Source organism: Nyctereutes procyonoides, unplaced genomic scaffold (assembly GCF_905146905.1).
Source record: "Nyctereutes procyonoides isolate TBG_1078 unplaced genomic scaffold, NYPRO_anot_genome, whole genome shotgun sequence".
NCBI lineage: Eukaryota > Metazoa > Chordata > Mammalia > Carnivora > Canidae > Nyctereutes > Nyctereutes procyonoides.
In genome coordinates this window covers 31222740-31233827 of record NW_026575044.1, presented here as the reverse complement: position 1 = coordinate 31233827, position 11088 = coordinate 31222740, and the positions used below count along the sequence as shown (strand labels likewise).

At 36.7% G+C, this 11088-nt stretch overlaps 1 non-coding gene across 1 annotated transcript; it reads left to right on the top strand.

Annotated features, from left to right (window-relative positions):
• The first annotated feature begins 4027 nt into the window (after positions 1-4027).
• Positions 4028-4133, top strand: LOC129509181 (U6 spliceosomal RNA). Its single transcript, XR_008664295.1, has one exon. It is a non-coding gene; the product is annotated as a U6 spliceosomal RNA (small nuclear RNA).
• Positions 4134-11088: the final 6955 nt, after the last annotated feature.

Genomic DNA, 11088 nt, shown 5'->3' with positions numbered 1-11088 from the left:
GTACCATCCACGTGGCCTTTTCTTCTGTGCTATGGATGAACTAGCTCTGTTCACAGCTAAGGTCACCTTCTCCCTCTGTGCATTCATTCCCATCACCTCCCACCTACTCAAGGGCTTTGTTGGCATAGTTCTGCTCCTTGTCTCCAACATCGCCAATTTAATCCATCACTATATAAACTAAACTAAACAAAAATAAATAAAAACAAAAACAGCAGCAACAACAACCAAAATACCAGAAATCCCTACCTTTCAAAGTCCTATCTCTCCATCCAGCTAACATGCCCCATTTCTCAGCTCTTCTTTTACAGAAAAGAACTCCGGGAAAAGATGTTTTATGTTCACTGTCTTCAATTTCTTTCCTCCTTCTCTCTTGCACTCTTTCTAATCAGATTTTCTCACCTATTGTTTCACTAAAAGTGTTTTGACAAAGAGTTGCAGAAACTTTCTTGGTCTATCTCTGTCTATTAGAATGGCATTTTCATGAGGTTTTATTTTTTTTTATTTTTTTTTATTTATTTATGATAGAGAGAGAGAGAGAGGCAGAGACACAGGCAGAGGGAGAAGCAGGCTCCATGCACCGGGAGCCCGACGTGGGACTCGAGCCTGGGTCTCCAGGATCGCACCCTGGGCCAAAGGCAGGCGCCAAACTGCTGCGCCACCCAGGGATCCCCCCTTCATGAGGTTTTATAGTGCTCTCCACTTTCAGTTGCTACAGCTGTGCCTGTCACAATATGGGCCCTTGGTAAATATTGGTTGAACAAATATATATATGCTATCAAATGACCTGTAATCCATTGACTAATTATTAAAAAATTATGATGTTACTTTGAGATAAACATATGTAAAATACTGGCTATAAGCAAACCTTAAATTTACGCTCAGGCATCTGAGAAATCATCCTATATAGAGGCTATTATCCTTCAACACAACTGATAATGTAGGCATGAGAGATTTATGTAATTTCCAGTTGCAGAAAGCATATGAAAAACATTAATGAACATAGTGGTCAGAAACATGAGGGTCAAATAAAAAATAACAAGTCCTGGGATTCTTAACTACAAGCATTGGTTTGCAACAAAGCTGTATTCCATATAAACAACTCTATGGAGCTTGATCCAGAGACAGTAACAGCAGGAATTAATGTATTTAACTATGGTTGAGTTTTTCATCTAATCAGTTTTGGGGAAGCCAACTAGTAAATATTGGGTAGATATAGAGATAGTTAGATGAATAGATAGGTAGATAGAGCTATAGATATAGATAACTATCCTGATGATGATTAAAGTGTGATTATCAGGGGCTAAGAGGTAGGGGAGAGATGGAGATGCCAGTCAAAGGGTACAAGCCTTCAGTTCTGAAATGAATAAGGCTTGGAGATCTAATGTACAGCCTAGTGATGATAGTTAATAACACTGTATTGTGTATTTGCAATTTGCTAAGCAGGTAGACCTTAAAGTATTCTTACCATACATACAAAACCAAACAAGGTGCCTCTAAAAATTGATGGATTTGTCAATTAACCTGATTTTGGTAATTAAAGTATATGTATAGTAAATCACATTGTATATATAAATTTTATTTGCCAGTTATACCTCAATAAAACTGAAGAGCAAAACCAAAAACAAATGCCATCATCCCCCCAACATTTGTCTGGCCAATGACTGTACCAGCACTCCTAGCCACCCACATCAGGTCCAGCCTCAGCCAAATGGGAAAATGGTCAGACACAAACCTGCTCAAGAACTTCTCTAGCCTTCTCAATAGGTATTCTTATTATGCTGCAACCATCTTTAAAATTTTTCTCTTCCTTCTCAATATTCTATGTTCAGTTTCTAGCTGCTCTCTGAAAATTTGAATATAACTTTTTCCTTTTTTCTACTTCTCAACAACTATCACCATAAATTAAAATAAACTACCTCCTCATCCTTTGAGCTCTTCTTTTTTTCTTTCTTTTTTTATAACACATTTTTTGAGACATAATCCACAACCTTCTTTCTTACATTCATCTTACTTCACTCAGTAGTAATCCTCACTAGCATGTTGCTGGTTGGCTTGATTTTCACAACAAATCCTAGAGTGTAGAGGGTGAAAGGGTACTGGAAAGGAGGCAAGAAAGAGGTGTTAAGGGGGAAATGCTTAAGCGGTCCTGGATGAGCAGAAGAAAGACAAGAAGTTTTGAATATTTGTTCAGATAAAAAAAAATATTTACACGACTAGTTACTTAGAAAGCTAATTTAAAAAGTGGCCCCTGCCCTAAATGAACACCCAATATTTAGGGATGGATAACCTGGATATTAAGTAATAACAGGTGGGAGGTGGAGGTGGGGAGCATCAATTATGTCCTTTCCAACTTTGAGACAGGACATACCTCCTTGGAATTTCCACAGATACTTAAAGTTTAAAATGTCTCAAACCAAAGCCATTGTCTTTCCGTAACAAAAACCACTTTGCTTTTCTCTTCCTTGTAGTTAATGGTTTCATGATCCTCCCACTTACTCAAGATAGAAACCAGGGAGTCATCCTAGACAGTGTCTCTGCCTCATACTCACATCCATCAGTCTTCAGGTTAATTACTGTATTTGATTCCTCATCTCTCATGTGGACCACCTTCATTGCTCTTCCAGCTCTACAAGCCTTCCAGTCCATCCTCTGTAACAGTGGTTTTCAAATTGTGTTTTTGGGAACTCCAGTCATTCTTGTTTTTTGTTTGTTTTGTTTTGCTTTTGGTTGTTTTGGGAATCCTTATTTCCACCTTAACTAGAGTGCCTCTTTCCACCTTGCTCATGGAGTCTTCTCTAACTGTAGGGAAAAGGACTTCCAGGTCTTCTGTGTGCATACAGGCTTTGACATGTGCCTCTGTTATCTGTAATCTGACCCAAGTGTTGTAATTACTTGATTTATAAATCTGTTTCCTCTGGGCGTGCATTAATTTTCTATTCTTCATATGCCCAGATAATTGCAGTTTGATAGATATTTGGACAAAGAGTGGACGATACCGGTAGTAACAAAGATAAGGAGAGCAGCAAAGTGCTCGTTTGTGAAGGCACTAAATAATTTGCTTTTGAAGATACTGAGTTTGATATTTCTGTGAGTCATAGAGCTGGAAATAATTAGTAAGGAATGTGGATGTGGAATTCAAGAGACATCCAATCTGGAGATGCAAACTTGATTATTACCAATATACGCATAAACAGCACAATTCCAAATGGAAACAATTCATCCACTTAACCCATAGATTCTGGTGAGGAGAGAATTCCTCTGAAGTAAGAAAGACTATGTTTTGTCATCCTCCTACCCACAGAAATTTACCAGCTGACGATTAAAATTTACATTTCAATGAGCAACTTAGATTCACAGGAAGCATAATTTTCTTTTAGAACTAAGAAGTAAAAAACATTTTTTTTCCATTGTATTACTGATATTGAGAGCCATTTGAAGAGAAATGTTCAGGATGCAATCATTAGTCTGACTCGCATTTAAATTTTGGCTCTCTGGAAACCTAGCTAGCAATCTGAGCTTGTTTGAGTCAACTAACTTTTCTCAGCCTCAGTTTTCTTATTAGTAAATAGGAATAATAATATATAAATTGGAAGTATGCCGTAAATACTTTCAATGAGATAATATTTGTGAAAAGAGCATTCTGGAATGCTTGCACATAGTAGGCACTTAATAAATTTCTTCAAAAAACATTCATTCAGTTCTCTTTAAGGTGTTGTGCACAGTTCTGGTGGAACTTACGCTCAAATGCAGGGAGAGGAGAGAAAAAAATAAACAATGAACACAGGGAAGAAGTAAATGATCTAGTATGTCAAACGGGAACACAATTCATTTTGTATTGAAACTCATATAGTGCAAGTAGCTACAAACTTCAATGCCTGCAGGGGTCAGGAAAGAAATTAAAATAAGTAAGTCATGTTGGTTGAAACAAAGCAGCCCTTTTTAATTATTCTGAAATTATTTTGAAAAAGATAGAAGTCCAAAAAATCTGTTTCTTTTCTTAAATATACCTTCAGAAAATAATAGTACAGTGCTTGCTTCAGCAGCACACGTACTAAAATTGGAACGATGCAGAGAAGATTAACATGGCCCTGCACAGGGATGACAGGCAAATTCATGAAGTGTTCCATATTTTAAAAGAAAGAAAGAGAGAGGGAGGCTGGGAGAGAGGGAGAAGAAAGAAAAGTCTAAGTGCCCTAATAAATGTTAGGTGAAGCCTTCCTATCATGAATGGCAAGTTTCAGAGGGCACTGGCATTGGCAGAGGACACCAGGAATGCCACTTTCCCTTCCAGCCAATTGGAATATAGACTCAGTGTCACCAGAACTGCCAGTTTTTTAAAAGAAGTCACAAATTTACATTTTGGGTAAGAATGTCTAGATTGGAATATAGTAATGTATTTATAATTATTTTCAAAACATTTGCTAGCTATATCTTGGCCTGCAAATGTAATTAAGTTTTAATCTCTAAAAAACATTTAGCTTGGGCAGCTCTGGTGGCGCAGCGGTTTAGCGCTTCCTGCAGCCCAGGGCCTGATTCTGGAGACCAGGGATCGAGTCCCACGTTGGGCTCCCTGCATGGGGCCTGCTTCTCCCTCTGCCTGCCTCTCTCTCTCTCTCTCTCTCTCTCTGAATGAATAAATAAATAAATCTTTAAAAAAAATATTTTTAAAAAAATATATTTAAAAAATATATTTTTAGCTTTACTTATGTGATTTTTTTTTAAAATAAGTTTTTGTTCTGCAGTATTTTGTAAAACTTGGCGATTGAAAGAGTGCATCTCTCCACTATACAGTCCCTTAACGATTATATAAGGAATAAACATTTCGCTAAGAATCATATTGATCTGGGGCAGAGTAACATTGGTTAAAAATAAGAATCAATATTCCTCCTGCACATTTGTCCCCAGATTACCTCATGTCATTATTAAACATCTTCCTTAGTTACTGTGCCCTGATTTTGTTCAGCTGAAAAATCACTTTTCTTACTTTCTTTCAGATGGGGATGAACATGTGACTAAGTTCTCCCAAGTACATGAGAAGTTGTTGGAGAGATCTTCTGGAAATGTTCCCTAAAAAACAGTCTTCCTCCTTCCTCTTTTTTCCTGTTATAGACACAGATGTGATGGCTGGAGCTGCATTACGCATTTTGTGACTGGGAAGCAATTTGTACAAAAAGATGGTTGGGCAGAAAAGTAAAGGTTCCTGGGACATTAAGAAGCATCCACACAGAAGAAGAAGAAAAAAACCCCACAAAACAACAAAAAAGTCCCAAACCCCAAAATTTATACTTCACATGACAAAAAGAATACAGAGAATAAAGAGTACATGATGAAAACATTTCTTTCTCATAAGAAAACAAGTCCTACTTGTAAAATGTAACCATTAATCAAAGCATTTTTATGTAACCTACCAAAAATCTTCTGAACAATTTCAAGTATTTTATGAGATATTCTATTCCTCCATAATTTATCCTGAATATATGTACTGAAAAATTGTTTAATTTGAATGAAAGTGATACAGTAGTAAACATGTTTAATTTTTCATTGTTTTAAATCAGTGAGTTTAGAATATTTTCATTTGTTCAAATGAAATTTAACTGTCCTTTCTTCTGTGAATGATCTGTTTATATTCTTTACCTATTTTACTAAGGAATTTATTACTTTCATATCATTTTATGAAATTCATTAGTATATTACTAACAGTAATATATTGTCTCTCACAAATGCTTTTTTTTTTTTTCCTAATTTTCTTGTTTTTTTTTTTTACTTAGTTTCAGGTATCTATTCCTCTGGAAAAATGTTTAGACTTAATGGATTCAAATCTGTAAAGTTTTCCTGTCACGGGAATTCTAAAACAAATGTTTTAAAAACAGTAAAAAATTTTTTAAAAGAAGCATCCATACAAGTCCAAGATTTTGAGCTTGTTTTACATTAGTGAAAATAAAATTTTATATTGTCTAAGCCACTTTATTTCTGTTACCAAGTGCTGCTCTAAAGCAAGTCCTAACCAATTCACTAAGATCATTTTTAAAATACATTTTTATATAGCCACTAATGTAAAAAAAGCTGAATTCCAACTGAGTCTATTAGCATATGGAATCATCATTTGTCATATACCAAAACCATAATGTTGTCTTTGTCACATGTGGAAACCTCTGTAATTTCCTCTGTTTGTCAAACACATCTTTATTCATTTTGAGGTCTGAGTTGGCACAAGAACAGTTTTAGATTATAATGGAAATTCATTGGATTAATGGAAAAATAAATTGTATTTACCTACATATTAATTAACTGAAACACGAGAACATGTCTTAGGCTATTAGAATGGAAGAAAATATTGAATCTTTCAGACTTTCTAGGAGGATGCAATGGTAGAAGTAGTACGCAACATTTAAAAATGTGTCTTGGGGCACCTGGGTGGCTCACTGGGTTAAGCGTCTGCCTTCAGCTCAGGTTATGATTCCAGGGTCCTGGGATCTAGCCCATCATCGGGCTCCCTGCTTCTCCCTCTAACCCCCCCAACCCCCCGCTCATGCTCTCTCCCTAGCTTTTTTCTCTCTCTCTCAATAAATAAAACTTCTAAAGAAATTTTTTAAAAAATGTGTCTTGGGGCACCTGGGTAACTCAATTTGTTAAGTGTTAAGTGTCAATTTGTTAAGTGTTTGTATGCAGCTCTGGGCATAATCTTGGAGTGATGCAATTGAGTCCTGCAGGGGCTCTGCTTTCAGCCCCAAGTCTTCTTGAGATTCTCTCTCTCCCTCTTCATCTGCCCCTCTCCCCACCCTGCTTTTGAGCATGGTTTCTCTATTTCTCTCTAAATAAATAAATAAATAAATAAATAAATAAATAAATAAATAAATAAATAAATCAAAAAGAAAGAAAGAAAAAAAAAAGAAAACTCTGAAATGTCTTCAAGACTAAACATTTCTAAAATCTTAGCCCAAAGAAAATGATTTTCCAGTTTATTGAATCATGACTTAGGTGAATTAATTATTTCCACTCAGTCTCTGTTTTCTCCCTATATCAGACAAGATTCAGCTACATTTAATAGAAAATTTAAAATTCATTGCTTAAACACACAACGATTTTTCACTTGAGTGAACAAGTCTAGACATGGGAAATCCAGGGCAGGCTTGGAGATTCCACAAAGCTACCAGGAATTCAACCTCCTTCTATCTTTATGCTCTTCCATTCTCAACAAATGGCTGATGGCTTCCAACCTGAAGATCATAAGGTTGTTTGGGCATGGGGTGGGGGTGGGGGGCATCATATCCGTGTTCTAGACATCATGAAATACAATTTGGGGAATCCCGGGTACCTGGATGGCCCAGTCGGTAGAGCATGGGACTCTTGATCTTGGGGTTGTTGAGTCCAAGCCAAACAATGGGTGTAGAGCTTACTTAAAAAAAAAAAAAAAAAAAAAAAAAAGCAATTGGGAGAAGAACAAAAATTCTTCCAGCTGAATCAGCTCCATTAAGACATCTACTCAGAAATATTATACATAGCATTTCACTTCTTACTGGCCAGAATTTAGGGGTTGTCACAATTGGTTCAAGGGGTTTGGGAAATAGTGGTCTCTCAGTGAGGCACATAGCCAGCCCAAATGAAATCAGAGCTCCATCTCCAATGAAGAACTAAGTTAGGAGATAGTTGGTAAACAGCCAGCAGTCTCTGACACGACTCTCACAAAATACCAAGGGACATGTGTTTGTAAGTGTCAATAGTCTACTTAATGTTTAACTTCACACATATTTAATATAAAAACATCAATGTCAAATTAGTATTTAATATTAACAGTTAATATTTAACACATTTAATAACTATATTCTATATTTCTATGGTATTTTATATTTAATATTAATAATGTACTATATTAAAATAAAATATTAAAATTAAAACAACTCTGAGAATTTGTCTTAATTTTATTCTACCCAATATGAAACAAAAAGAAATAATTATGACAGATTTTGGTTACTTAATATAACATCACTGGTTCTGACAGGTTCTCAGCCACACCTATAATACTCAAAGTCGGCTACGCCCAGAAAAATAAAACGTTATAAATGTACATGGAAATTAATTGGCTCAGGAAGAAAAGAATACATCAAGACACATATTTGCCAAAATGAAATCAGGAAACTGTGAGTGTATTGCTTAAATTATCAGAATTATTCAGGTTGATTTTTAAGCACAATTTGGTAAATTTATTGGATAGGCTTGATCAAAAATAATATCAAAACGTGATTTTTTTAAATTTTGAGTTAGCAAAATAAATTTGGTAAATAAAGTGACAATGAAACATGCCATCTACCTAAATTTGGTTGCCTTATGCATCATTGTATATTCTCCAATTCAAAGCAGTCTTCGGTATAAATTTCACAGAGAGTCGATTACCCAGGTACACAAGAACACAGAGTGGGAGGTTCTACTTTCTGGGTAGTGAGAGGCAAGCAGGCTTGAATTTAGGCCACCAGGTGAACTGCGACAATTTCCCTACCAGATGGCAGCTACAGACCTGCTTCCTGAGGCTACTTGTGTAACTTGCTCTAATTGGCTGTGTTGTCCACAGATTGGTTTTTGCAGGTTCCTCTCAGGGGACCAACTGCACACACTAATCAAAGTTTCCTGTGCCTGTAGACCTCCTGGGGATCTTGTTGAAATGCAGATTTTGATTCACGTCTGGGGGTGGGGCCTGAACCCTCGGTCCTCACCAGCTCTCAGGTGGTGTGAAGAAGCAGAGTAGCAAAGAACTAGTACTGTGAATTTGTTAAATCAAAAGCAATGGCCAGAGGACCTCACTGTCCCTTTCCTGTCTAAAGGAACTGTGGGAGGGACTCCAAAATTAGTATTTCTTTTTTTTATTATTATTTTTATTTATTCATGAGAGACATAGAAAGAGGCAGAGACAGAAGCACGCTCCCTGCGGAAAGCCCGATTTGGGACTCGATCCCAGGACTCCGGGATGAAGACCTAAACTAAAGGCAGTTGCTCAACCATTGAGCCACCCAGGTACCCCGGAATTAGCATTTTTAACAAGTTCCTTTGTAATGTGGATGCCTCTAGTCCAGGAATCAGGTTTCAAGAAGCACTGATAATAGAATTCCAGTATAGATCTCAGATAGGTAAGAAATATGGAAGGCATAGAAGTAGCGTATCCGTCTTAGAGAATACCTGCTATGGACAAAATGTCTTTGTGAATTTCAATTTTAAATTTTAGATACATAAGCTATACAAATGCCATCCACCCTTATTTCCTAAATTTTCTTTTTTTTTTTTTTTTTTAAATTTTATTTATTTATGATAGTCACAGAGAGAGAGAGAGGCAGAGACACAGGCAGAGGGAGAAGCAGGCTCCATGCACCGGGAGCCCGATGTGGGATTCGATCCAGGGTCTCCAGGATCGCGCCCTGGGCCAAAGGCAGGCGCCAAACCGCTGCGCCACCCAGGGATCCCCTAAATTTTCTATATACATTAGGAGAGGCAAAGCCAAAGCAAGGAAATTCTTTAACTTTGGATTACAGAGTTCCTTTTAGCTTTCCTTGAACTATATCTGGCAGGAAATAAAGCTATGTGAATTTTTGGTATGAATTCTACATAAAACCTCAACTGTCTCAAAGGAAGCTTTGAAGTTTCTTTCTAACATTAATAATTCCATATTATTGCATTTAAAGGTCCCTAAATATAGACAAGTAAAAACACTACAAAATTACAAGTATTAATTATAGTACATTGACATCTAAATTTTAAGTGTTTTCTCAGGGTCCTGGGCCTCTGTGTTCAGTGGGGGAGTCCGCTTGGGATTCGCTTTCTCCCTCTGCCCCTCTGGTTCTCAGTCTCACTCTCTCTCTCACTCTCCTTCTTTCTCTCTCTCTCAAATAAATAAGTAAATCTTAAAAAAAAAAAAAAAAAAAGTTAAAATCCTATGTCTTCTTGGGCCAAATACAGAGGAACCCCACACTCGTTTTTTTTTTTTTTTTTCCCTACTGTTTGGAAATAAACATCTAACTCTGTAGATTGGTTTTATCAAAGGGGATTTTATTACTATCAATCAAAAGACTTACTTTAAATAGTGTTGGGAAAGAAACAACAGGCCCTAAATGGTGCCATTTGCCCCCCGCCCCATGGCAATCCACGACTTAATTGCACTTTCAGACTTTCCCAGATATGTGTGATCTTTAAAGAATCAATCTGAAATTTCCTATCAGCATTAGTGAGATAATCTGTATAATAATGCTTGGCCCAGAAAAATCCTTTATTTTCTTTTGCTAATGACTTTGTCCCCAGCCCCTTCTGCCTGTAAAAAACCTTCCACTTGGGGTACCTGGGTGGCTCAGCGGTTAATGGGCTGCTTTCAACTCAGGTCAGGATCTTAGGGTCCTGGGAGGGAGCCCTGCCTTGGTCTCCCCACTCAGCTGAGATCCTACTTCTCCCTCTCCCTCTGCCCTTCCCCTCCGCACATGCAGCACATGCGTGTGTTTTCTCTCTCTCTTCTCTCAGTTTAATAAACAAAATACAAAAAGAAAGAAAGAAAGAAAGAAAGAGAAAGAGAAAGAAAAGAAAGAAAGAAAGAAAGAAAGAAAGAAAGAAAGAAAGAAAGAAAAGAGCCTACCCTTTTACAAACTGCTTCCAGCACCTGTCTTTACTAGAGGGGATGCTGAAAGATTCATGAGTCCTTGAACAAAGCCAATTACATCTTCAAATCTACTCAGTTAAATTTTTGTTCTTTAACAGTGAGGATTTTAAAATAATTCGATCCATCTTTACAAAGTGTGTGTTATGAATGTACATCACACATTTGTTTTTATGATGCTTCTTGTAAAGTCTATTCCTATATTTGATAATGGTTATTTCACTGTTAGTAGTAAGGCTTTGAAATTGAGTGTGTTTTGTTTTTGTTTTTGGGTCTTTTTGTTTGTTTGTTTTATGCAACACTATCCTTTCAAAGGGTTTTTAAAAGTGATGCTCACTTAATTTTACTGAATCTTACAAAATATACAAGGGTCTATCCATTCTTGGCAACACGTTCTCCTGCTACAGTTTTATTTTCTTTTCCCTATGTAGGTAGAAAGACAAATGCAGGGTCTGGCCAAA